A 22,868-nucleotide genomic window follows, 5' to 3' on the forward strand; every position below is an offset into this window, starting at 1 on the left:
TAGACAATGTATTGTGATGTACAAGTTGTGAAGTGTTTCATCTGGTAAGTGAGGGAGGTGACTGTGGATTGGAAAGTGGTACTTTTTTGTCTGCCTCGAATGTTGTGGAGGCAGACATTGCATCTACGGCAGGGGTAATAACCCTGACATTCCTGAAAAAATGAAACTCTTTTGGGGGGGTCTATTATATTCGGAGCAATCTGTCCTTGAATGGACCGTGCTCCCCTGAATACAACAGCCGCCCGTTCAGGAAGAACTGACCCCAGTAGATTATCATTTAAAAGTACCTTCCAGTGCTTTTTGAATATAGCTTTTACTTGTTTGGACTGAATGGAGTGAGTGGTAAAGAAAGCCCATTTGTGCATAGGTTCAGCTGTGGATTTGGGGCGTTCTATCAAAGTGGATTCTCTATCAGTGGATAGTGCCCTATTGAGTTCCTCGTCTAGATGTCTGGGATCATAACCTTTTTCAATAAATCGATCTCTCAGAACTAGCGATTGTGACTGGAAATCAATAGCATTGGTACAGTTGCGTCGTAGTCTCAAAAATTGGCTACGGGGAACAGACTTGAGCCACTGCTCCTGATGGCAACTGTCAATGGGAATGAATCCGTTCCGGTCGGTGGCCTTGAAATACGTGCGGAACTCCAAATGTTTGTCCACCACAAATATTTCAAGGTCCAAAAAATGTACACTGGTAGAGCTGGCCTCATAGCTCAAAGATATTCCTCTATCATTAGAATTGAGACTAGTCATGAAACTGTCAAGTGATGTACGGTCACCATCCCATAGGAAGAGGATGTCGTCTATGTACCTGGCCCAGAGGATCAACTCGGATCTCTGGGCCGCATAGATGACATCCTCCTCCCACTGGGCCATGAAGAGGTTGGCGAGGCTGGGGGCAAACTTGGCCCCCATAGCCACGCCCCTCTTCTGTAGAAAAAATTGATTCTGGAACCAAAAATAATTGTGTTCCGTTGCAAATATGAGTAATTGCATAATAAAATTACGCTGAAGGGAAGGGAGCTTGTTGTCTCTAGATAGGTGTTTCTCCACCGCCTCAAAGCCCAAGTGATGTGGGATGCACGTATAAAGTGCCGCCACATCTGCTGTGACTAAAAGCATCCCTTCTGAAACTGAAACAGGTTCCAGTAATCTAATGGTGTCTCTAGTGTCCTTAAGATAGGACTGCGTGGAACGAACCAACGGCTGTAAATAAAAATCTACGTATTTACCAATACGGGCTGTGACTGAGTCAATCCCGCTGACAATAGGTCTGCCAGGGGGATTGACTGAGTCCTTATGGACTTTAGGAAGATAATAGATAGCTGGAATGCGTGGGACTTGTGGGACTAGAAAACTTTTTTCCTTTTTGTTTAAAATCCCTAGCGCATAACCTTCCTCAATAAGTTTGACCAGAGCCTTTTTGAAAGGTGTAGTGGGGTCCGTGGGAATAGGGCTGTAAGTGTTTGAATCGTTAAGGATTCTATACATCTCTTTAAGGTAATCGACCTTATCAAGAACTACAATCCCGCCCCTCTTATCCGCTGGGTGGATTATCAGGTTCTTTTTCTCACAAAGAGATCTGAGGCCGTTTTTTATGTCTGATTGAATATAGACACGTTTTTTCTGTTTGTTTAATTTGTCCAGATCTCCCAGAACAAGGTTTTTAAAAACCTGTATGGAGGGAGCCAGAGAGCCTGGGGGGTTAAATGTAGATGGATTGGATAATCCTGAATGTGTAACTTGTACATCAGACAAGCTAGAATCTACGGGTTCAGAACCTGTATGTGTATTGGCTGGAGCCGGGGGGATTGTAGTGGATGAAATCCCCTTATTGTTAAATCCCATAGGGGGTTTGGTCAGAAAGTGTCTTTGTATGCTCAATTTACGTGTGAACTTGAGGACGTCAATAAAGGTGGAAAATTTGTTAAGGGGTTTGGGCGGAACAAATTTGAGTCCTCTGTCAAGGACAGATTTCTCTGCCTCCATCAGAGTGGCCGAACTCAAATTAAAGATACCTTTTCCTTTTATGTTCTTTTTCTTTTGGGATTGTGCCCTCCTCCCCCCTCTGGACCCTCTTTTCTTTCTGTATATCCCAGATGTCCCTCCATGGTTCTCTGAAAATCCAAAGAGTAACTAGGGCCAGGTTGATTTTGATTATAGTTGTAAGGAGATCTGTGGTAGTAATCCTCCTCCCTCTCAGAATAGCCATAGGTATCTCCATGTGTTTCATAAGGAGTATTTTCTCTGAGGGGAGTGAAACGGTTAGTCACCCGAACAGGGGTATGGTACCCATATTCCTGATTTGGATGTTGTGGTCCGTGATGGCCCTGAGGGGGACCATAGTGTGGGGGAGGACCCCTGGTGTTGTTCCTCTGTTGTGGATCAGTGGGGCGTCCCCTGGGTGGACCTCTCCACCCCGGGTCTTTCCCCCTTGGTCCCCGGAATGGAGGGGGACCTCGAGGTGGTCGGTAAGGACCCTGTTCAGGGCCCTGCTTCTTAACCGTGACCTTTTTGGTAGTTGGTTGGAATGTTGGTTGGTATACCAACGTTCTATCGGTATGGGTCATAGTGACTGTAGAAGTTTCCATATTGGTAGGTTCCCCATTACCAGAGGAAGAAGAAGGGTTGAGCTTCTTCTGCCAACTGAAAACTGAATGTGTGGTATAGTCTGTATAATCCCTATTGTATTTTTTTTGTTTTTTATTTCGTTGGTCCTTCTCTTCTTTTTCTAAAACATTTCTTAAATTATTGGAAAGTGCAATGTATTCAGCGGAAGTTTTGAAAGGAATCAGTTTGTCCCTCAAATCTTTAATTTCTGTATCTATAAGGGACAACCTGATCCTCTTCTTTTCAACAAGGTAGCCCAATAACTTAATACCGACCTCGTTGAAATACTTGTACCATGATTCAAGGTCCAATTCGTCCTGTTGAGGATGAATGTCCCATCTAAGGCCACGGGGGACCATCTGTTCCTTGATGTACTGTTCCAGGAACACTGTGTCCCACTGGAGATGTAGCTCGCTAATCATCAGATTTTTTTAATCTGATAAAGATACCACTCATCTCAGAGTTGGGATTAGTGTTGGTAAAGACACCTTCAGTATTGAGGGACCTGGCAGTCCTATATTCAAACACATCCATAAGGAAGGAGAGCGTGAAAACTCAATAGAAAATTGGGGGAAAGCTGCAGGTGTGTGAAAAAGTCAAAAACAACACAGACTGGTCATGTGGGCGTTCAGGGATAGAGGCCGGCTCATACATAGCGGCCTATTGGTCAGCTTTATTTAACACCTTTTGTCTTCTTATTGAGGATTGGCTCCTCTGGCTGACAGGGCGGTACATTCTGCCGGACTGTCAGCAGAGGAGTGCTGTTTTCATTTAATCTTTAAATGCTTTATTTTTGTTAGAAAGATCATAGAGTGATATATTTTTCTGCTTGTAGACCTTTATACAGTCTCCTGAGCTTCACCTTAATGTCATTCATTTATTTATATAGAAATTGTGTATGATCTTTATGTCTAGACATTCAAGCAAGTCATGTGATTGTATTCACCCAATCCAATCTCCTGGTTTTTCAGCCCTTGTGATTGGTCCTTCTCTAAATAATTTTATTATATATATTTGGCAACTTGGAGTGAGTGGTCTATGCCCCTGTTGAAGACCCCTAGGTCGAAACGCGTCGGGTACATACACCACTCTCTTTGTTACCCATTTGTTTTTATCCACTGTGATCATGCTTTTATTTGTGTATGGTCGTTTTTGTCAATAAAAACACCCTTTTTTATCTGCACCATGTGGAGGCACATTCTTTTTGTTTCCACATTTACCGCATGAGATCCAGTCCCTCCAACTGCTCCTTTCGGGGGACCGTTTGTGAAACTTCTGATGCACGCTGGGACGGTTCGTTGTGAGGACGGTTCGTTGTGAGGACCCATCCGGTTGCCAGCCGAAATCCATACAGACCACAATCCAAGAGATTGGCAATTCCTGAGCTCCCATTCCACGTCATTTGTGACAAACTGCGCATGCGATTCCCTGTCGCTGACATGGGAATCCACAGGATCTGGTAAGAGGCTTTTTTTCACTTTCTCTGAATGACCCATTGGGACCCGGTTTCTCGGTTGGGAAGTCGCTGTATGATGCCAGGTGTTTTCTGACAACCATCAGACCATCACCACCCCTTGGAGTACTTATACCTCCTGTGCGGTTGGACATTTACATCCATCTATGGACGTTTGTGTTTCAAGGCACCTGTGGTCAATTAGTTATTTCTTGACTGTTTCACCATTTTAAAGACCTATATTCATTTGTACATGCGCTGCATTTTTCCATATGCCTATTTTGTTGTTTTTGTCAAACTGTATGCAGCAGCTTTCATTCATTTTACTGGTTAGCGCGGTGTTTTCTATTTACCTCTGACTCATATATTTAACTCAGGTGCTGTCCATTTCTTCTGATCATCCTTGAGATGGTTCTACACCTTCATTTGAGTCCAGCTGTGTTTGATTATACTGATTGGGCTTGATTAGGAAAGCCACACACCTGTCTATATAAGACCTTACAGCTCACAGTGCATGTCAGAGCAAATAAGAATCATGAGGTCAAAGGAACTGCCTGAAGAGCTCAGAGACAGAATTGTGGCAAGGCACAGATCTTGCCAAGGTTATAAGAAATTTCTGCTGCACTCAAGGTTCCTAAGAGCACAGTGGCCTCCATAATGCTTAAATGGAAGACATTTGGGATTCCTTCCTAGAGCTGGCTGTCCAGCCAAACTGAGCTATCGGGGGAGAAGAGCCTTGGTGAGAGAGGTAAAGAAGAACCCAAAGATCACTGTGGCTGAGCTCCAGAGATGCAGTCGGGAGATGGGAGAAAGTTGTAGAAAGTCAACCATCACTGCAGCCCTCCACCAGTCGGGACTTTATGGCAGAGTGGCCCGACGGAAGCCTCTCCTCAGTGCAAGACACATGAAAGCCCACATGGAGTTTGCTAAGAAAACACCTGAAGGACTCAAAGATGGTGAGAAAAATTCTCTGGTCTGATGAGACCAAGATAGAACTTTTTGGCCTTAATTCTAAGTGGTATGTGTGGAGAAAACCAGGCACTGCTCATCACCTGTCCAATACATTCCCAACAGTAAAGCATGGTGGTGGCAGCATCATGCTGTGGGGGTGTCTTTCAGCTCCAGGGACAGGATGACTGGTTTCAATCGAGGGAAAGATGAATGCGGCCAAGTACAGGGATATCCTGGATGAAAACCTTCTTCAGAGTGCTCAGGACCTCAGACTGGGCCGAAGGTTTACCTTCCAACAAGACAATGACCCTAAGCACACAGCTAAAACAATGAAGGAGTGGCTTCACAACAACTCCGTGACTGTTCTTGAATGGCCCAGCCAGAGCCCTGACTTAAACCCAATTGAGCATCTCTGAAGAGACCTAAAAATGGCTGTCCACCAACGTTTACCATCCAACCTGACAGAACTGGAGAGGATCTGCAAGGAGGAATGGCAGAGGATCCCCAAATCCAGGTGTGAAAAACTTGTTGCATCTTTCCCAAAAAGACTCATGGCTGTATTAGATCAAAGGGGTGCTTCTACTAAATACTGAGCAAAGGGTCTGAATACTTAGGACCATGTGATATTTCAGTTTTTCTTTTTTAATAAATCTGCAAAAATGTCAACAATTCTGTGTTTTTCTGTCAATATGGGGTGCTGTGTGTACATTAATGATGAAAAAAATGAACTTAAATGATTTTAGCAAATGGCTGCAATATAACAAAGAGTGAAAAATTTAAGGGGGTCTGAATACTTTCTGTCCCCACTGTATATATATTTTTTAACATGTTTGTAATAAAATAATCTGTTTATATCAAGTTGTATGTCTCATGCTGTGCCTTTATGGTGGAAGTCCAGTCAAAAATGATTTTTTTTTCTATTAATTATATGTAAAATATCTTTTTCTTTGACATTATTAATTTTCTGTATAGCAGTTAGTGTCGCTTAGAAAACGGAAAATTGTATACTCACCTTTCTGTAATTTTCCTTACCTGGTGCATCTTCATGGCAGCATACATATGGGGTTGTGACTCCGCCCCCACAACCTGATAGGACTGGTTAACTATAAATCAAAGACAGACCCGGCTCACAGCATTCTCTGTAACTCTCACCATTTGGGTGGGCATCTGTATGCTGCCATGAAGATGCACCAGGAAAGGAAAATTACCGAAAGGTAAGTATACACTTTTCCGTTTTCCTGGTGCATCATGGCAGCATACATATGGGGACTAACTCGCCATATGGGAGGGTGCAAGAAAAATTTTGTAATCATCAGTAGTGCAAATATGCACCATGAATTTTTCCAAATTTTACTCTCGCAAGCCGGGTTCACCTATAAAAGTGTAATGAAGGTGTCCTGGGAGGACCATATTGCTGACTTGCAAATAACCTCAGGAGAAACTCAGCGCTGAGCTGTCCACAGAGCTGGCACTGCCCTAGTTAAAAGTGCTCTTAAGACCTCCAAAACAAGAAGGCCTTGAAGAGTAGGCTCTTTTTTTTTTTTTCTTAATTTTTTATTTATATCAGGCAAGGGGGCCCGCATGGACCGACATACAAATAGTAAACATCAACACGTTAACAGTCATAACGTTGAGCACAATCATATAATCCAATATACAGTTAAGCCTGTTAGTTCTTTCTGTTAACATCTGTCGTCTCAACGCTTTGGTAACAATTAGAATATAGGAAAAAACAAGAATATAAACCGGAAGAGGGATATTCTACGTATTCTTTAAGTATTCTTGTATTAAGTGGTGCAGTCCATCAGGCTCCCCTCCTACCATTATTACTTTAAAGTCCTAAGATTAGAAAAAGAGTAAGAGCGAGAGTAGGAGTAGAGAGGTGGGGATAGGATGTGGGGGGGGGGGGAGGGGGGGGGGAGTGGACACGTGCCTCGCAATCACGGAGTATTTAAAGAACTCTCCGAGGCATGACTGTACTTGTGACACAGATGTGTGTCTCGTTTGTTAATTTACCATGTGGTTGATTGGAGGGTTATTCAGGTCTCTAGCAGGGTTTGGCCCTCGCTGGAATAAATGAACATATTCCACAACTGCCATGTCTTGGAGAATTTTTCCTGTCTGTTTTGAGCTGTGTGTATAAGGTCTTCCATTCTTTTGATTTCTTCTACTTTTTTGATCCACAAGCCTAAAGTTGGGGGTGTCTGGGATTTCCAGTGGAGCGGTATGCAGGCTTTAGCTGCGTCCAGAAGGTGGCGAAGCACAGACTTTTTATATATTTTGGTGGGTATATTGGATGCATGTAAGAGAAAAAATGCCGGGTCATTAGTAATGTTATAGTCTGTAAATTTCTGTATAATTGTCTGTATTGTATGCCAGAAGTTCGTCAGTTTAGGGCACGACCAGAATATGTGTAATAATGTCCCTTTTTCTGCTTGGCATCTCTAGCAGAGTTCAGGTGTCATTGGGAAGTATTTGTGTAAGAGTGTTGGGGTTCTATACCAATGTGTTAAAATTTTGTAATTCGTTTCTTGGGTTTTGGCGCATATCGAGGATTTGTGTGTGAATCTAATAATTTGCTGTCTTTTGGTACTGTTAAAATTACAGTTTAGTGCCTTCTCCCATTTAAGTAAGCCTGGTGGTACGAAATCTGGTGTGGGAGTGTTCAGTAAGGTATATGTCAGAGAGAGTGTATGCTGTAACACCCCCGGCGTCGAGCACAGGTCCTCAAATGTGGTAGGTGGTAGGGCATTCGAGGGGGGCTGAATGGATTTGAGGAAATGGCTCAGTTGGAGGGCCCTCAGGAAATCTAGGTGGTAAAGGCCCGTAGGTGCAGCAAGTTCTGCGCTCGTCCTCCACCTCCCCCCAATGCTAAAGTGGGAGGCTTGATAAAAACCCTCTCCAGCTAGTCTCTCAAAGATTGCGTCCTGTAGGCCTGGCGCAAACAAAGGGTTTCCCAGTACTGGGTATAAGGGAGAATTTGGTGAGAACAGGGATGCACGGGGCAGAAGACGAGCACAGACCTGTATGGTGTTTCCTATTAGAGGGTGTTTCTTGATTTCAATCGGAACTGCTGGGCAGCACCAAGGGGCTCTCCGGAGTGGAACTATACTTTGTTTCTGTTCTATCTGAGTCCAAAGTTTGGTATCGGTATGACGGCACCAATCTATCAAAGAGTAGGCTCTTTAATTCTCTTAACAATCTAGGAGGTGACTGAACGTGTTGATGCTAACTGACCCTGCCTTAAGCCATGCTGGAACCAAGTACATATTTCAGCCTTCCTGAATGAAGAGGTAGCTGCCAAGCAGGTCACCAGTGTTAGCTCAACCTACAGGGGATGTGGTTCCCCCACTCAACCAAGAAAGACGGGAAATTGACTTCCTGGTTAAATTGGAAGGAGAAAGACACCCCATGGATAAAAGCAGTCTGGAGTTTTAGGACTATTCTGTTCTGTCCGGGTGTAATGTTAAGTGAGGCTCCTTGGGTGCAAAACCTGCAGTTCTGACATCCTTCTTCACAGAGGTTGTAGCAACCAGAAATACGGTCTTTAGGGTTTGCAGAGTGTAGTCAATTCTGTAGGATAGAAATGAGTCTTTGATAGAAATGGGGACCATAAGCAAGTTCCACATAGGGAACAATGGTTTCCTGGGAGGCCTATAACTTCATGCAAGCCTTTTAAGAATTGCATCACTAAGGGTTAAGGACTCCTTAAACCCCTGCAAGTGCAGACAAAGGTGAACTTCGAGCTTTAAACACATTTGAACCTAGGCCCCTGTTCAGCCCCAGTTGTAAGGACTGTGGAACCTTAGCTGGTTTAGGTGATAAAGGACTCCAGGCTTTTGCTGTGTGAGATCTGCAACATTTTCCCATATTCTTAGGTAAATCTTATTCATGAAGACCTCTCTGGTTTGACACAAGGTAGGCACTACCTGCACTGAGCATACTTGACTTGGTAGCCACTGCCTCTCAACTTCCATGCCATCAAAAGTAGTCTCTTGGAGCTGGATGGCAAAACTGTCCATGAGAGAGCGAATCCGTCATCACTGGAAGGGGCAGTGGTGATTCAATGCTTAGCCTCCCTGGCGGTTTTCCCGAGTGTGGCTCGGGGTTAAAATTCAGTACCATTAGCGGTAACCCCGAGCCACACTCGGGATCGCATTGCAGGATCCTGGGGCGGCGTTACTTACCTTGTCCCCGGGATCCTGCGATGTCCCCAGCAGTGTCCGAGGGCTCCGTCCTCCTCCGAAGCCTCTCCGTGCCAGGCTCCGTTCCCTGCGAGCGGCGCGACGCACGGGGGCGGAGCCTGGCTGCAAATTCAAAAAAATGTCAAAATCATAACACATACAGTACTGTAATCTTACAGTACTGTATGAAATGATTTCACATCCCTTTTGTCCCCAGTGCTTTGGCCCATGCCCTGCATGCAGTTTTACATGATATACACTGTTCTTTCTGCCTGGAAACTGGAGATTGTCCATAGCAACCAAAAAGTGTCCCTTTACGTCAAAAGTGGCTTTAGACCAGCTAGAAAACAGCGATAGTAAATTAGAACACTTGCAGAATTGAGCGATAGTGAATTGTGGGGAAATTTATTTTATTACTATTTTTTTTAATTTTTTTAAATTATTTATTTTTATTTATTATATTATAATTTATGTTTTTGTGTTTCAAACTTTATCATACCCGGGATATCTACTAGACTCTGGTTTGGACAGATTTAAGTGTGTTATTGTTAAGATTTACAGACCTACAATATAAAACGCCAAATTTCCATGCAAAATAATGGTACCGCTTTCAGCACCTAAAATCCGAAATAATCATACCGACAGGGAGGTTAAGAGGAGGAGAGAGAGACACTAAAGCCTCCTAAGCCAAAATGGTACATTTGCAATTATTGATACAGGAAGCTCCACTGACAGCCTAAGAATTCTACCATTCCACTGCTGCCTAGGCACAGTACAAATCTTGCTCCTCTTGCTTTGAACACTACTCGGTTCAAGAAATTCAATACTATTCCTCATAAGCTTAAGATCCCATGACCTTAAGCAGCCTGAACTTTGAAATGAGTCCCCCAACCTTTCTAGTTGGGGTCTGATGTGATAATGTTCCATCTGAGAATAATTGGTCAGTTACGAAGAGCCTAGGATACTCCGGCACTGTTCTGCTGGAAAAGACTTCACTCCCAAAGTACCTTTGGCTTTCTCTATCAAAGGATGGAAATTCCCTTGTGTAAGTTCTACTGAATTTTTCCCGTCGCTATTGCAGACAGTAAGACCTTTGTGAATGCCCTGGGAGAGATGTACAGACCGAAGGGGAGGAACTCAACTGGTAGAGAAATTGAGGATGAATTGGGACAAGTAGGTGTCTGATAAACCTACAGGAGAATCCAGTCTCCCAGATTTATGAATAATATAATTGATATAATTGATTGGAGGTTTTCCATCTTGCACGACTCAAACTTCCTGTGCTGCTTGTCAATTTTTTTTTTTTAAACTTTAGCACTGGGCACAGATTACCTGGTTTTGATTTTTTACTTTTGCTAGGATCAGAGGTGAACCAAATCCTCATCTCCTCTGGGTAACTGGAACCTTCACGATTGCTCGTTTTTTTTTTTTTCTATCCAGCTACAAACTGGAACAGAATTTTTTACTTTCCCATCAACTCTGGTAGCCTGGCTGACTGGAAGAGATTGAAAGGTGGACTTCCCACCTGTCAATGTTATATGATCGGTATGCTTATTGAATTATGCCCCTGCATGGGTAAGTTTGTCTTGTTATACTTTTTCAATAAAAATTATTGTACCAGAAAGGCGGACCTCCCTTAAACTTCCGCCAATGTCACACCAATATAGCTGATATGGCCCACTGATCCTGAAGGTTTTCCCTCCAGGTGTGCGTAAAGCTTTGCACAGGCACCCCCTGGATTAGTGCACCCTTAAAAGGGACTTCCGCTGTTCTCCTAAGAAAGGAGCCTTAGAGCTTTAAGGCTTCAATAATGAAGATTGGGTACTTCTCCAGTTCGTTTACTAATCTTTTTCCCAGTCCATAGGATTTTGCCTCCTGGTGTCTACTTGGGAGTCGCCACCTGTATGCTGGACCTTTTGAATTTTCTGTTTTTTGTGAGATGATATTCGCCCTGACCTGCTAATGGTCACCCTTGAGGTGGCTGTATCCTGTCTACTCCCAAATAGATTGGATCTGTGTTCTGGTGTCTTGCACCATTTTTTTTTTTCTTTGGCGGGATCCACCAACCATGGCTTCAGCCATAATGCACTCTTTGCCATGACCGCCGCGGGGAACACCGATCTTGAAAAAAATCAATTAATGTCTGACACATCCACCACAGAGTATGCCGCCAATTATAGCTCTTACAAAGCTGTTACCACCTTGTCTCTTCACTTCTTCCAGACGGGCTTAAAGGGTTACACCACTTTTTTTTTCAGGGCTGCAGTTTTCTGTAAAATGCAATGAAACATGACCATCTGGAGGTGCTCTGCACACAGAATGTGTACAGAACACCCCCCTAAACATAATTTCCCAGAAGTCTGCACCAAGATAAAAGTCAGATTCTTTGGCATCCACCACAATAAAAATGCCATTTTTGATAAGATACTCCCAAAAGGGAATCATGTCTAAAGGGATGCAGACCCTGCCACTTTCCTCAGAGTCCTGCAGGTACAGCAGCTGGTTGACAATTATGAAACCACTCCCATTAAGACTCATTCAGCACATGTGCTGGTTATTGCTGGTGTGCCAGCACCTGCAGATGCTACATTATGAAGGAGCACATTAGATCTAGATCTATTTTTCGGACTAGAACCTCCTTGAATGTGCCATGTCTTGCCAGCTACATTCATGATGCATCCATCATCGGAGAAGACTGCAGCAGGTTGACCTCTATCTTTTTCAGGGTATACAATTTTGACAGCCTGTTTATAAGGGCATTTTTCTCTGACCCCTTCAATCCTACCTGGATTAACTCTTCCAGTTGTTCAGAGAAGGAAATTAGTACTTTCTAACCTTGTGGAGAGTTTCCTCCACTTCAACCCAGGCAATTGTGTCCTTACCTGTTCTTGCAAAAAAAAGTCTCTATTGGGCAATCTTCAAAACTTGTGCAAGCTTTCCTATATGGACAACACCTACTGGTTCTGGTTGGAAGTGCTAGGCAATTTATGCACTGTAGCTTGTCAAGCAATGACTTTCCACCACGAATACAGCAACCATTAGGGCTGGTAATCTGTGGTGTTCGTAAACAGGGAGCAAACAAAATGAGAGGTGAGAAGATGACATTGATCAATGTTGCCTGTATGTCTGTGCTTTGAACGGTGACTGTTCTGGCTTTTAGCAGGATCTCTTCACCTTGAGGTCCTTGCAGGGCTGTATAGTGCTTGCTCCAAGCAGATTTGACATACTAGCTTGGCAGGCAAATTACCTTCTACCACAAATGCAGCGACTATTAGGGCTGGTAACTTGTGATGTTTGTAAACGGGGAGCAATGATAATGAGGGGTGAGATGATGAGTTTAATCAACATTGCTCACCACCTGTTCTTAGATGGTGACTTTGTCTTGACCATCAGAAGGCTCCCTCCATCTTGTAGTCCTTACAGGACTATAGATATTGGCTCTCTTTTTCTCAATCTTCACTACTTACCTAATCCCTATACCTTAAAAGCAATGGGTGGTCATAAAACCATTTAGAACTCACATTTGCCATTAGCGATGATATCAGTGCCTGAGCATGATCAGATCACCATCCTGGAAAAGCTCTAGCCAAGAAACATAGAGGACACATCACTCCCTGCCTCTCATGCTCAGAGTGTACTTGCACTGCTGCAGCCATCTTGGAAATGGCAAACGCCCATAACACAGAGAAAAGAAGTAAAAAGCATATGAAAGCAAAAGGAAACGCTGTCACTTACGTCAAAGCTTGTTTAAAGCTTTCTTTGAGAAGCCTGCACCACCAGAATGGGGCTCCAACCATATAGCTCATTTAGAGGCTGTACAGGAAGGACTTCTGCCCAGGAGAGGCTGAAATATGCCCCCCCCCAGAATGGGGCTCCAACCATATAGCTTTGTTTAGAGGCTGTACAGGAAGGACTTCCACCCAGGAGAGGCTGAACCTGGCTGGGGCGACAAGCGGTAAGGGATACCTCACGACTCCAGTCTTGATCAGGTGAGGAAAAAAAGGAGAATGCTGTGAGCCGGGTCTGTCTTTGATTCATAGTTAACCAGTCCTATCAGGTTGTGGGGCGGAGTCACAACCCCATATGTATGCTGCCATGATGCACCAGGAAAGTCTAATTAAAGCCAGACAATCAGCTTCTTCCTGTTCTTCAGGAACAACCTTATTTCCCTTTATCTGAATTCTGCATGGGGGCCTCTCACTTCCTGAAAACGTCCTTCTCTTCTACACAGGCATGCCTACCGTTCATTCTAACCGCACAGCCCCACCCCCATCCCTCCTATCCTTATGCTGGCCATACACTATACAGAAAATCGGCCGAACCCATTTTCGAAAAACGAATGTTCGGTAGTGACCGCAAACGATCATGCCATCAGGTAAGTAAAGATTTTCGAACGTTAAATCGTTTATGAACAGCAATGTATCGTTTTTTCATTCGTTTTTTGCCTATATAAAAGGAAGTGTCAAAATGTGTTTGACCTCTGCACTGTGGCTTCCTGTGTTTGACGTATATGCCCAGAGGAGCAACATACGTTCGTACGTACATCGGAACGAACCCTGTGCATAGTCTACTGCACCACCTACAATATGGATGTGGATGAGAGGACCATTGCCATAGTCATGCTTGGAGTGATGGCTATACAGCAAGCAGAGGAACCCAGAAGCAAAAGGCGAAGGTTATGGAGTAGAGAGTGGCTGAAGAACCGTGATGACTTCTCTCATATGGTTCGAGAGCTCAAGGAAAACAATCCAGATGACTATCGGAACTATCTGAGGATGCCTGATGAGTCCTTTCAGCTGTTACTGAGTAAAGTGTCACCCCTAAAACCAAAAAGGACACAGTCTTAAGACCAAGCATCCCAGCAGAGCAGAGACTGGTAGCAACACTTCACTTTCTGGCAACTGGCAGAAGTTTTGAAGACTTAAAATTCACTACTGGAATCTCTGCCCAGTCACTTGGCCGCATCATACCGGAGACCTGCCAAGCCATCATAAGGATCATGCAAGACGAATACCTAAAGGTAATGACACAGTGCCTTTTTTTTAACTCTCAAACACTGTACAGCTTGCTTTGTTTAACTTTGATTTTAGAAGCTCTAAACATATCAGTAAACTCAAACTAGTTCATAACATGTCAAACTGACAAACATAACATATTTTAACCCAAATGTATGTGATTCACAAAGATGTGTACTGATAATCATGTCCCCAGTTGTTTTGTTGACGATCCTGCTGTGTGAATGGTACGTGCCACTGATGCATTTGTTGAGGTACTTGCAATGATTGTGGGTGTGTGGTTTTGTGCTCAGCTAAGTGTGTATTTATGGTCAGCTCCCCCCTTAACCCTTTATTAAGACGTTGAATGAGTAATGGTTCCAGTAATTGTTTTTGGTCTTCTGACATCCTGCGCATTTTCTTTGCTGCAAATGCACCCAGGTCATCACATTCATCCCTCTTCTGATTTAACGCTGCAGATGCTTGTAGTAGAAAGTTGCCTGTTGCATCTTGCTTTGTCTTTCTCTTTTTGGTCACGCTTACTGGTGGTGATGTGACAGTTTGTGTTTCACTGCCAAATAGATCCTGTATAATAAAGCCAATTGTTATAATTTTTTGACAATTAAGCCTTAAATATTTGTTTAACATATATGTTTACCTTTGCACAGCTGCCGGCATCTGTGGAGGAATGGAAAGCAACTGCCAAACAATTTCACGACTATTGGAATTTTCCAAACTGTGGTGGTGCCATAGACGGCAAGCATGTTCGCATAATGCCCCCAGCAAAATCTGGCTCCTTCTACTATAATTATAAAGGCTACTTTAGCATTGTCCTAATGGCAATTGTGAATGCCAAGTATGAATTTATATTTGTGGACATTGGCAAAAATGGAAGAAATTCTGATGGGGGAATAATAGAGAAAACCACTTTTTTCCATCAGTTAAAAAATGGACTTCTACATCTACCATCCCAAGAGGACACAGTGGAAGGACTAAACTTCACATTTGTTGCAGATGACGCGTTTGCGTTATCTGAGCATGTTTTGAAACCTTTTGCCCTTAAAAACCTGACACCTGATCAAAAAATTTTTAATTACAGGTTATCTCGTGCTAGACGAGTTGTCGAAAATGCGTTTGGTATTATGGCCAACCGCTTTAGGATTTTCCATACAGCAATAAATGTAGCCCCCCCAAAAATTGACACAATAGTCCATTGTTGCTGTGTGTTACATAATTTCTTAAGGCGTACTAGCTCCACCTACATGCCACAATCCCTGTTGGACCTGGAAGATACTCTGTCTGGGGATGTCACGCCTGGTGAGTGGCGTAATGATACAGAAGGGTTATTAAACCTAGGCCGTGCCCCACCACGTCTCTCAAGTCAAGTCGCTCGTCAGAATCGCATGGATTATATGCAATATTTTCTGGGTCCTGGAGCAGTAGATTGGCAAAACAATATCTAAATGCTATGTAAATTTGAGTGGCTGCATTTATCTCTTATTTCATTACTAAATACAGGTGTCATGTAATATTTTTGTTTAAAGAAAAAAATGTACCAAGGTACATGTGCTTTGAATTTTGTATGTATTCTCTTCAATTTTGATTTTCTGATATGTACATATAAAAGTGTATAATAAAACATAATATGATGACTTTACCTGACTGTCTGCCATTTCCTCAAATGTTCCATCTTCTTCATCTCCTGAAATATTCCCACTGATACTGTCTAAATTTGACACAGAGGGTCATGCTTCCTCCTGGTCAGTCAGAAAACGTAGACTCTCAAAATACCACAGGCGTGGCACATATACTTCATCTGCACCTGCACCAGATCTTTTGGATTCATTAATTTTATTTAATTCTTTTTTGAAGATCGTACGCAGATTGGCTATTTTTTTGGTCACATAGGATATATCTGCTTTTGCATATACAACAGTGCATAGTTCCACTAATTTAGTATACGCTTCTTTACGTTTTTGACGATCTGAGTAGTCTTTGGAGCGCACTTTCCATAGACATGTAAGGTCTCGGTACATTTCAATGAATTGTGGCAGGAAATGTGGTGACGTAAATTTGTCCACCATTGCTCCTGTAATAATAAAAAATGCATCATTGTTCAGTTGCCAAACTACACCTAACAATGAATACCCTAGAACTATTGTACTGGTCTGCTTACCTTCAGTTCTTACAAATCTTCTGTGTATTGGCCGGTGTAATCCTTTGTCTGGTCAGTGGCAAGACAACCTTCTGTTCGGTGTGTGTTAAGCACCATACACACGATCGGACCTTGTACAAACTTTCCCATGGCTTTTTTGGAAAAAGGGGCCTTGTCTCTGAACTTGTATTGCATACAGACGGTCTGACGTTTAGGCAACAAACACGAACGTAGTGACGTTACAACGTACGGATGACTCTTCCAAAGAAGACATTCAATTCTTCTGCATCACGCTTCGGGCTTCCTCTGCTAATTTCTAACTATTAGACGTTTGGTCAGTGCAGATTCGTGGTTTCCATTTCCGTGCGTAACTTTGCGTTTCTGACCGTTTGTAGGACAACCAGCCATGTTACGCAATCCTAGGAGAGAGCGTGTTGTTTATGGGCTTGGAGTTCTTGCTGTGACTCTAGCCCGGTCCAGGAATAGTCAGAGTAGTAGGATGAGGATTATTTGGGCCAAAACTTGGCTACTTAATCGTGACCAATTTAGCCATATGCCCTTGCTGCGTGAGCTGCAGGAGAATAATCCAAATGATTATCGGAATTATCTCCGGATGACGGACTCCTGCTTTCAGCAACTATTGTCCTTGCTTTCCCCCTATATCATGAAGCAGGACACCTGCATGAGGGCTGCTATTCCAGCAGAGCAAAAGCTCATAGCTACCTTACGTTATTTGGCGACAGGGAGGAGTCCCCAGGATATCAAGTTTACCACTTGTATCTCTCCCCAGGCTCTGGGAGTGATTATTCCTGAGACATGTAGTGCTATTATCCAAGTCCTGCAGAAGGACTATATTCGTGTAATTTTTTGTATTTAATATCACCTTCATGTTTTTATAAAGTATTTTCTAAATTTAGTATTCCATCCTTCCCATTTTTGTAATATGCTGTGAATGAATGTTCTCTTTGTCCTCATGCATGCTGTAACCTTTTTGGTGGCCTACATGCATATTTTCCTTCACTAACCTCCCCAGCATGCTACCCTGGGCCCATACACACCTAGCCTAGTAACTTAACACTGTATTTTTTTATGCTTCATTTTTAGGTTTACCACAAACACCCCCTAAAATGTGTCCCAATCTTATTCCTGTCCTTTAAATTCATGCAGAGTGCAAGAGTCCCTTTTTGGTTGTGCAAACACTTATCCCCCCCCCCCCAAAAAACAAAAAACAAAAAACAAAACAGAGTCAACCGATAGAACTACTCTATCTCCTGATTTTGCTAAACACATACATAGTATACCTTATTTTTTTTGTTAAGATTGCTGCATAAATTCTCAAAAGCATGTAGTGCAAGGGCCTGCAAGATTACCTTCAAAAGGTCCAAATGATACGTTTGTTATGATGAATTTAGCATTATGTGGGGCTCCCACCATCCCTGTGCTGTGTTCATTATGAGGGGCTCCCACCATCCCTGTGCTGTGCTGACTTCCTGGGTTTATAACTTTATCATAACGAATAATCCTAATTAACGAACATTGTCATTATTTTGTCCGATGTATGTCAAAATGTGTATAGATTTGAACAATGTGCATTCTTATTTGCGGATTTGGCCACTTCTTACCTGGCCACTGGCCTGACAATGTTCTAAAGATGGATGGTCAGGCAAAATAAAACTTAATTTTTAATGCATTTAGCTCTCATGGAAGTGTAGAGGTTTACTTGTCAAAACCAGCTACCCATTCAACTCCCCCCCCCCTTAAAGTTTAGGAATGTGCCACCAGAGGGGGCGAGGGAGCATATAATTACAATTTATCCTTTTTTGGATGTTGGGATGAATGGACGCCACTCTGACGGAGGTGTGATGATGCGTACCGAATTTTAGGATCGTATACAAAAAGGGACCTTAATTTTTCAAAATGCTCAGGACAATATTGAGGGACTAAATTTTGTCTTTGGGGCAGATGAGGCTACATTGCCTCAGGGAAAAGTGATGAGCCTTTTTCCCGACCAGCTGAATAGGCTGTGATGCCAGCTCTGGAAAGTGCATGTGCTGGTTTGGGCTCCCAGAATGCCCGTCTTGTCCGTGAACAATATATGGACTACTTTTTTACTTGCTGATTAATTATTTGACTTCTTAATAAAATAATATTTTCTTTGAACTACTGTTGTCTGTTTTACTAGCTTTGCAAATAGCCTTGATCTTTGTCATTTTTGCCACTAGTGCAAACCAACCTGATGTGCAACATGAGGTGACAATCTCGCTTTGAGCTAACTATTATATTGTGCTGTGTCTCGGCTACACACATTTTAGAGTACACTGTCAATGTAACCACAGCAACTTAACAAATATACTGGTATTGAGCATTGAAATAAGAAACCACACATTGTTTTTGTTCCAAAACGTTTTTATCTGTGCACATTCATGTGCGTTTTTTTTAGTTTCACAAACAGGCATGTTCGAAAACAGAACTTGTCTAACGAACTGGAACTTACAAAGTTCAACTTGTAATAAATATGCAAATATCAAATTTTTTTTGTTATAATTTTTTTAGCAATATATATAATTTGAAAATTTTTTAAAAAATTTAATTTTTAAAATTAAATATATATTTTATTTTTTTAATAATATATATATATATATATAATTTTTTATTTTTGGTAAATATTTTTTTGAAAGATTTTTTTTTAATATTTATTTTGAAATTTTTTTTTGTAAAAATTTTTTTTTCATTATTTTTTTTTAATTTTTTTTCATTATTTTTTAAATTTTTTTTTTCATTATTTTTAAAACATTTTTTTTATTATTTTTTTAAAAATATTTTTTTGAAAATATTTTTTTGAAAATATTTTTTTTTACAAAGATAATCTATCTGTAAGTTTTGGGTTTTTGCTTACAAAAATAAACAAACATGTTTACAAACATAACAAACATATCCAAATTTTAATGTGGACATAATCATGCAGCAGGAAATGAAGAACATGATAAATGTTTATGGACGTCAAAAGGGTTTAGATTCTACCCAAAACATCTATCATGTCCTTCATTTCCTGCTGCATTCTGTCGAGACGATTGCGCATGGCATCAATTTCGCTGTTCCATAACATGATCTGCCCAATGAGCCTTTGGGCGCAGTCCGTCGTGAAATGGTCTGCTTGGTCTTCCACAACCAGAACATCACCTAAAAATGTGATAAAAAACATGTATTTAGAAATATGCAGGCATACATAGATTACCTGAAGCTGGGGTGTCAGACACTCACCTGGTGAGGTACACACTCCCACTCCCCCCACCTCTCTTTCCTCAACATCTTCTGTGACGCTGGTGCTGGGTTCAGATTGAGGTTGGGGGTCCCGGCGAGGTTGGGGGTCCTGTTGACCCTGTTGTCTGCGTCTTTAATTCCCTATGAGAAATTAAAAAAAGGTATACTTAGCACACAGATATTTATGACCAGAAATAGGAATATGAAACATTGCTTTCAAGTGGTGTACAATTGTCTGTTTAGGAAGAGAACCAAGTTGAAGACATGATTAAAAATACCTTTTACCCGAAATGCAATACTTACCTTTTTTGGCCAAGTTTTTCTGGTGTCCCACACTAGTGCTCCTGAGTCCAGATGTGTAAACAGCTGCTGAGTGTCCTCTCCTTACATTCCACTGAATCTATTTAGCAATTAATTAAAATTTCAAAGACATCTAGACAACAATGTCTTTAAAATTCGTTCAATCACATAAATGATCATGACCAAAACAGTCATAAGCCTATATCAGCTAAAAAGATCGTATTTATTGGCAAACGATCGCTGTTGGTCCTTGCGAACGTTATTTCCTACCCACGAACGTTATTTCCCACCTACGAACATTCAGTATGACAGTCAAGAAAAGCACATGGAGCAGCAGGCAAGTGAAGAATCATAAATGGGACACACGACAAGTACTTACTTTTTCGAAGTTCCTTCTTTATTTTCAGGTACTGATCCGGCTCCCTGTTTTTCAGGTCAGACCAGCGCTTCCTCAGGTGGTCCTTCTTTCTGTGTACCCCAAACTTCCGCTCCAGAGCCTTCACCACATGAGACAATATTTTGTCTATTACAAAATTTGGATGGGCATATGGGTCATGTTTCCCATCATAATCCTCACGTTTCAAAATCTCCACCATTTCTGCAAAGGCCATGTTGGTGGCCTTACATCTCCTCCTGGATCCTGTGATTTTGGCCTCTGGCCTTTCCTCCCCACTAGATGCTGACACATGTGTCTCCGCCATGTTGCTTCTCACTGCGCACCGAAGAGAAAAGGGGCGGGGAATATTATGGAAGAAGAACGTCAGGGGCGGAGTTTCAGGCATGCCCCGTCTATGTCAAGTTAACGCGCGGTACGAACGAATGCGTCATGCCGTTCGGAGAGCGGAGTTTTCACGCATAGGTAGTGTATATCATTTGAACGAGCGTGTGATGTAAGATTACGTTCTGTTTGGGTGCGAGACAAACGCAATCCGAGAGTACCCGCGAAAAGAAGCTATGTTTCGAAATTCTATCGCTACCGTTCGTACTTTTTTTGCATTTTAAATGTCATTTTGCTGTCGGACTGTTTTAAACAGGGGAAACATGCGCCCCTTTACAGGCATACTATAGACACCCCCCTAGGTACGAAATTTAAAGGAATATTACACTTTTAGTGTTTGACTTTATTCATTATTAAAATCACTGTTCATGAAAAAATGGCCGTTTTGTAAACTTTTTTGTGCATTGATACATGTCTCCTGGGGCAGGACCCGGGTCACCAAACACTTTTTATGACAATACCATGAATATAAGCCTTTAAAATTAGCACTTTTGATTATTCATGTTCAAGTCCCATAGACTTTAACGGTGTTCACGTGTTAAAACCAATTTTTTTGCCTGTTCAAATGTTCTGTTGCGAAACGAACAGGGGGGTGTTCGGCTCATCCCTAATGGCAATTAGCTTGCATATTATCTATTAAAATTATCACTTTTGAATTCTACCATAGACTTTTATAGGTTTTCAAATTTGACTAAAAAAAACATAAACAGTTTGCTATTCGGCGAACAGCCAATGTTCAAGTCAAACTCATGTTCGACCCCAACATACAGCCCATCCCTACTGCTTAAATAAAGGCCTATATTGTGACCAGATTATGAGCTATACGCCACCCATTATGGTTTGTCTTGTGTTCTGTTTTGAAGACATCTGATACTTGTCACCAAAATTATGAAGTCAGCTTTGAATTAACATGAATTTCTTTGCCAGTTTCTCGAACAATACAGAGAGCTCACGTGTCTGTGGCAAGTAAAAGATAAAGATTATTGCAATAAAGCCAAGAGGATGGCAGCAATTTATAAACTGGTGCAATTTCCGAAGACTGTGTACCCCAGAGCAACCTACAATTTGCTAAAGACCAAAAATTGGGGGCCTCAGAAGTATGTATAACAGGGAACGCAAGAAGATTGACGAATCCAAAAAATAAAGGAGCAGCAGCTGAAGATGTCTATGTTCCCAAGCTGGGGTATTTCAACAGCCTCCATTTTTTGTGTGATCAAACTGTACCACGCAGATCTCTCTCTACACTACCCTCTGCATCAACTGAGGCCACCAATACTGAGCCTGATCCTACACAGGATGAAGAGGAGGAGGAGCTCAGCTTGACCCAGATATAGCATTGTTTCAAAGCGTGCCTAAAAATATAAATGATTTAATTAGATGTTAGTAATGCATACAGGGGCGTAACTAGAAATAGCAGGGCCCCATAGCAAAATGTTGTATGGGGCTCCCTGCAAACAGCCCCCCCCACAGCTGCCCTAGTGTCAATGCAGCGTAACCTGTGTCCCATACAGCGTGACCTGTGCCCAATACAGCCTGGTCTGCCTGTGCCCCATACAGCCCCACCTATGCAGAGGAAGAGACAAGCCACCCGGATCAGCAGAGAGCGGGATTGCCCGCTGTAATAGCTTTCATTTGAATTTCCCATCTTCCCGGGGCTCATCGTCACATAGCCCCACCTCTTGGCCCGACGCCTTTGATGACGTCACATGTCCCGCATTGGATCGGCGTTCTATCAAAGGCACTGGGCCAAAAGGTGGAGCCATGTGATGTGAGCCCCGGGAACACTGGAAGTTATAATGAAAGCTCTTACATCGGGCAATTCAGCTCTCTGCTGATACGGACAGCTCGCCTCTTCCTCTCCTCTCTCTTCCCCTGGCTGGGAGACTGTACCGGCGGTGCTCTTATCCTCACTGGGCCCCACTCGGCTGCGGGCCCCATAGCGCCCGCATGGGTCAATATGGTGGTAGTTACGCCCCTGAATGCATAGTAATTTGTTGTGTTAAAAAAGTGAGTCCCATATCAATAGACAGTAGTGGCCAAAAAGGATTAGGACAAGAATGAGAAATGCTGGAGTCAGAATGATAGTCTTTACTATTTGGACACATTCCAAATTAAAAAGTCATGACCTGAAAATTGTTGCTGATTGATGTCCAAAAATTAAAATGATGTTGGTTTTACAC

At 42.4% G+C, this 22,868-nt stretch overlaps 1 protein-coding gene across 1 annotated transcript in view; it reads right to left on the minus strand.

Moving 5' to 3' along the window:
- Positions 1–22,868, minus strand: part of LOC141121795 (uncharacterized) — a 329,972-nt gene that overhangs the window by 120,177 nt on the left and 186,927 nt on the right. The window lies entirely within an intron of this gene.

Source organism: Aquarana catesbeiana, unplaced genomic scaffold, assembly GCF_042186555.1.
Source record: "Aquarana catesbeiana isolate 2022-GZ unplaced genomic scaffold, ASM4218655v1 unanchor232, whole genome shotgun sequence".
Taxonomy (NCBI): Eukaryota; Metazoa; Chordata; class Amphibia; order Anura; family Ranidae; genus Aquarana; species Aquarana catesbeiana.